The sequence below is a fragment of the Acomys minous genome (assembly GCF_964271855.1).
Source record: "Acomys minous genome assembly, chromosome: 13".
NCBI classification, from domain to species: Eukaryota; Metazoa; Chordata; class Mammalia; order Rodentia; family Muridae; genus Acomys; species Acomys minous.
Window position 1 is genome coordinate 23,756,294 of NC_140495.1, and position 6,000 is coordinate 23,762,293.

Here is a 6,000-nt window from a genome sequence, read left to right on the forward strand (position 1 = left end):
TTGACACCTAAAATTAAACAGCATAATCAGGTATTAGGAAGATAGGGATTTTAAAATGGGATAGAATTATAGTTTTCTGCAGTTGAGGTATGATTTTAAGAGAGTGAAGAGGTGATTTGAGGGTTGGAGGAAGGGGCAGGCTAATTTAAATCATGTATAATAACAAATAGGCTGAAAACGTAGCCTTCTTAAATATCTGGGTTGTACTTTTTTGTGACAAGACCATTCATTAGGAAATGTTTAAATGCACAGTGTTGGTTGACACATTAAGACTAGAAGTCTTTATCCTGCCATTTTATTAAGTTGCTATTAGGATTTTTACTTATAATTTGTAATTTTGTAATGACCTTTATTTTCCCTTACCAAACAAAGTAAAAATATACCAGTGAAAGAGATTATCATGTGTTTATGACCGTCAAGTGAATGATTTCAGTGTGGTCCTTAGAACATGTGTATTGACCCCTGCAATAAACGACTGGCTGGTGAAAAAAAAAAAAAAGGAAATGCATAAGTAGGGCTGGGGATGCTGCTCAGGTGGCAGAGTCCTTGCTTAGCATCCATGAGGCTCTCTCCTCTGCAGTACCACATAGAACCAGACGTGCTAGTGCAGGCCTGTAGTCCCAGGACCCAGGTGAATGAATAAAGGAGGTCCAAGCTCAAGGTCATCCTCAGCTACCCAGTAAAAGTGGCCTTGATTTCATAAAACCCTCAGGAATTATTACTTAGTTTTATATACCCATTTGCTTCTCTTGGTTTATTTCTTTTTTTCTTTTCTTTTTTCTCTCTTTCTCTTTTTTTTTTTTTGTTTTTGTTTTTTTTTTCGAGACAGGGTCTCTCTGTGTAGCATTGGCTGTCCTTGACTCACTTTGTAGACCAGGCTGGCCTCGAACTCACAGCGATCCGACGCCTCTGCCTCCCGAGTGCTGGGATTAAAGGCGTGCACCACCACGCCCGGCTCTCTCTCTTTTTTTTTTAAAGACAGGGTTTCTCTGTATTTATCTTGGCTGTCCTAGACTTGCTTTGTAGACCAGGCTGGCCTCCAACTCACAGCGATCTGCCTGCCTTTGTCTCCCAAGTGCTGGGATTAAAGGCATGTGCCACCACTGCCCGGCTCTTTTGGTTTCTTTCTTTTTAATTTTTATTTTTTTGTTTTGTTTTGGTTTATTTCTTAACCTGGATATCACACAAATAATTGAGACTCTTCTGTATTTGTTTATAAAGCTTTACAACACAATCTTGAGCAGTGTAAATCTGTTCTTAACCCTCTGTATTATCCCCCAAGTTACTTGCTTTTTTTTTTTTTTTTTTTTTTGAGACAGGGTTTCTCTGTGTAGCCTTGGCTGTCCTGGACTCACTTTGTAGACCAGGCTGGCCTCAAACTAATAGCAATCCACCTGCCTCTGCCTCCTGAGTGCTGGGATTAAAGGTGTGCACCACCAAGCCCTGCTGTTACTTGTTTCTTAGTTCTTTCTTTGCTCCAGCTGAATCTTCTTCATCTCTCCTGCACCTCTGCCTGTGACTGAATCCCTTGCTGAGCTCCTTACTTCTTCTCCAAACTCCTCCTCCCCTGGCTGGCAGGAAGTCCAGCCCTATTCTCTCCTCTGCTCTGCAATTGGCTGTAAGCTGCTTTATTGGCATACAAGGGGACAATTGGGGACAGTGTTTATACAACATTGAGAAAGGAGATTCTCAGAACAAGGCTTGCAACCACATATGGGTGCATATAGAAATTAGCATTTGAATTATACAATAGCCTTATGCCAACAGGAGATAGTGGTAATCTGTAATTTTGGCATTATAGAGGCTACATATCAAGTTTAAGGCCATCCTTGGCTACATAAAAAAACAAAATAAAAAGCCTGGCACAATAGTGCACACCTTTAAACCCAGCACTCAGGAGGCAGAGGCAAGCAGGCAGGCAGAGTCAGGTGAGTTCGAGGCCAGCCTGGTCTACAAAGTAAGTCCAGGACAGCCAGGACTACAAGAGAAACCCTGTATTGCAAACAAAACAAAACAAAAACTGAGATGGTCATATAGGCTTGGGACTCCAGCTACTCAAGAGATTAAGGCAGGATTGTTAAAGACAGTGTTCAAGGGGGCTGGACATGTAGCTTAATTGTTAATAGTACATGGTAGGCTGGGAGATGGCTCAGAGGTTAAGAGGACTGACTGCTATTCCTAAGGTCCTGAGTTCAATTCCCAGCAACCACATGGTGGATCAGAACCATCTATAATAAGATCTGGTGCTCTCTTCTGGCCTGTAGGCAGAATACTGTATACATAATAAATAGATTAAAAAATAAAAAGAGGACATGGCTAGCATACATTAAGCTCTGTCTTCAACTTACCCATCAGATAAACTGGGGAGTGATGGTCTAGGCCTTTAATCCAGTACTTGTGAAGTGGAGGCAGGAAAATCAGAAACTCTGAGTCAGTCTTGGCTATGTTGTGAGTTCAAAACCAGCCTGTAATACATGAGACTGTGATTCAAAAATAAAAAAATTGCTGGGCATGGTGTTACATACCTTTAATCCCAACACTTGGGAGACAGAGGCAGGTGGATCTCTAATAGGCCAGCCTGGTTTACCCAGTGAATTCCAAGACAACCAGGGATATGTAGAGAAACCTTCTCTCCAAGAAAAGTTTTTAATTAAATTTACTTATTTGGTTGTTTAGGTTTTTTTTGGGGGGGGGGGTTGGACAGGGTTTCTCTGTGTAGCCTTTGCTGTCCTGGATTCATTTTGTAGACCAGGCTGGCCTCGAACTCACAGTGATCCACCTGCCTCTGCCTCCCTGAGTGCTGGGATTACAGGCATGTACCACCATGGGCAGCTTTTAATTAAATTTAAAGATAGGTAAGATAAGCAGTTCTTTGCAGTATAGCATCTTTGTGCTCTGTCATCCTCCACACGCAAGGAAACACTGTACCATTCCACCACTGAGCTAAACCTCCAATACCTGTCCTTGGATGTCAGTATCTACTGGCAATTTCTGGAACCATTTCTCCACAGACCCAGGGATTCCTATCCACAGATGGAGCAGCTTAAGTGAGATACACGAATTCCTGCACACTTCTGGTTGTGTTGGTTGTGCCAGTGGCTGTGAGAATAATGCTGTTCCACAAAGTAACCCCAGCTTCTGCTGGCATCACGCCTTTTCATAACATTTTATTTTTTAATTTGATTTAGTGTGTGTGTGTGTGTATTTATAGAGTGTATATATGTGGGCGTGGGCATGTATTATATATTTGTGTGTATATAAGTGTGTGAGTATGTGAGCTTGCACGTGTGTGTGTACATTTGTTTTTGTATGTTGTTGGCATATGTTTGCATGTATATGTATGTTTGTGTGTGTTGTGTATCTGTGTGTGCCTGTTTTTGTGTGTGTATGTATATATGTGTATGTTTGTATGTGTGTTTTTGTATGTATGAATGTGTGTTTGCATGTGTGCAAGCTTGTATATATGTGTGTTTGTATGCATGTATGTATGTGTTTGTATATGTCTATGTGTATGCTTATGTGTGTGCGTGTGCACTCAAGTGGGCTTATAAAAACAGAAAATGGTGCATGATCACCCTAGGTTTTGTTTTGTTTTTTCTTTCTCTCTCTTTTTTTTTTTTTTTTTTTTTTTTTTGAGACAAGGTTTCTCCATGTAGCCTTGGCTGTCCTGGACTCACTCTGTAGACCAGGCTGGCTTTGAACTCACAGAGATCCATCTGCCTCTGCCTCCTGAGTGCTGGGATTAAAGGCATGTGCCACCATGCCTGACTCTTTTTTAATTTTTAAAAACGTATTATTTCAGCCAGCATAGTGGTACACAGAGAAACCCTGTCTCAAAAAACCTTAAATTAAAAAAAAAAGGTATTATTTCATGTGTATGAGTGTTTTGCCTGCATGCATACATGCCATGTGTGTGCCTGGTGCCCACAGAGGCCAAAAGAGTTAGATCCCCTGGAGCCAGACTTACCAGTGGCTGTGAGTTGGCAAGGGGGCTCTGGGAAACTGTACCCTAATTCTCAGGAAAATCAGACAATGCTCCTAACCACTGAACATCTCTCCAGCACCAAGTGAAACATTGTCTCACAAGCTGGACAGACGTAAGGCAGTGGGTCATGGAGATTGACCATGCCCCTACTGAGAGACCAAGAAAGCAGAAATGGACAAAATGAGTCCCGGACAGGTCTTATTCCTATGAAAGCTGAAGCTGTCTGTGCAGCCTGGTGCATGCCCTGGGGTGTGCCCAGCCAAGCACAAAGCACAAGAAAGAATCAGAACATATATCCAGAGGGGTCCTAGCCAAAGAACCTTCTATCCTTCCCACAAGGCGCCAAGACACAGCTGCCACTAAACCAAGTACTCACCGGAGCCTCCCGGTTGCAAGCATTTGCTTCCATCTGACATTGGCCCTTCAGGGTTCAAAATATTTATCCCTGTATTTTGTTCGCATGTGGTAATGTAGAATTCAAGGTACCAGCTCCTTCCTTCTTTCTTCCTTTAGGGAAATAAGGAAGGATTTTTCTTTTTAAGCTTAGGGTTTGAGTGTACAGTCCACTATGGCGGCAAAAGCACCTGTAGCTGTGGGGAAAGGAGCGGGAAGCCACTGCTCTCGCTGCGTCAGCAGTCAGCAAGCAGAGGGCTGTGGATGCTATTGCTCAGCTTGCTCTTTTCCTTCACCTTTTTTTTTTTCACCCAGTCCAGGACGCAAGCCCATTGCCATGGCACCGCTTATCCTCAGGGCAGATCTTTCCATCACCGTCAAACCTCTCCAGAAACATCTTTACAGATACACTAGAGGTGTGTTTCCTAGGTGATTCTAAATCTGGTCACACAGACAGTGAGGATTAGCCATGACAAGCCACCCCCTTGTAAACTTGATGCCTAGAGGTACCACTTTGAAACTACACAAATCTTTGATAGGGTTTTATGCATCCCGGGGTCTAGGATGATTCAAACCACTGATTCCCCTACCTCTACCTACCAGTGCTAGGATTAGAGTTGTATGTGCTTACTTCGTCACACCCCAATAGTTCAGTGCTGGGGATGGAACCCCTGGCCTACTGCATGCTATGCAAACATCCTAACAAATGAGCCCCAGCTGCAGGTCTTAAACCCCTCACTCTAAGCCATAACCTTAGTCTCCAGAAGCTCATGACCATCTCATACAGCAAAGTACATTCAGCTCAACTTCAAAAGTCTACATGTCACTCAGGAGGCAGAGGCAGGCATATTTCTGTGAGTTCAAGGCCAGCCTGGTCTACAAAGTGAGTCCAGGACAGCCAAAGCTACATGGACAAACCCTGTCTCGAAAAACCAGGAAAAAAGAAAGAAAGAAAGAAAGAAAATTCTTCATAGTTAACCTTCACTGTCAGTTGACCAGATTTAGACAGAAAGAGCTGCCCTGATTGTAGGTGGCACCATCTCAGTGGGCTGAGGGGCTGGACTGAATGAAAAAGGGTAAAGAAGAAAGCAGAGCCAACACTGTTCAAAGTCCAAAGTCAGGCGGGTGATGTGTGCCACCACCGCCCGGCTACAACCCTCATTTTTAGGGGACTGGTCAACAGTTTATTCTGGAGCCATTTTGAGTGACCATGGCCTGGGAACATGGATTTAGGTTATCCAAACTCCACGTTCCAACATAGAAGCAATTTCATTAAGTTTTTATAGTTTTACAGAAGAAAGAAAGTCACAAATCAAGGCAAGTTTGTTTGTTTTGGGGGATTGCTTTTGGTTTTTCTTTCTTTTTTTTTAAAATAATTTATTTTATGTGCATTGGTATGTAGGTGTCAGATCCCTCAGAACTACAGTTACAGACAGTTGTGAGCTGCCATGTGGGTGCTGGGAATTGAACCTGGGTCCTTTGGAGGAGCAGACAGTGCTGTTAACCACTGAGCCATCTCTCCAGCCCTGTTTTTTGTTTTTGTTTTTCAAAACAGGGTTTCTCTGTGTAGTCTTGGCTATCCTGGACTCACTTTGTAGACCAGGATGGCCTCGAACTCACAG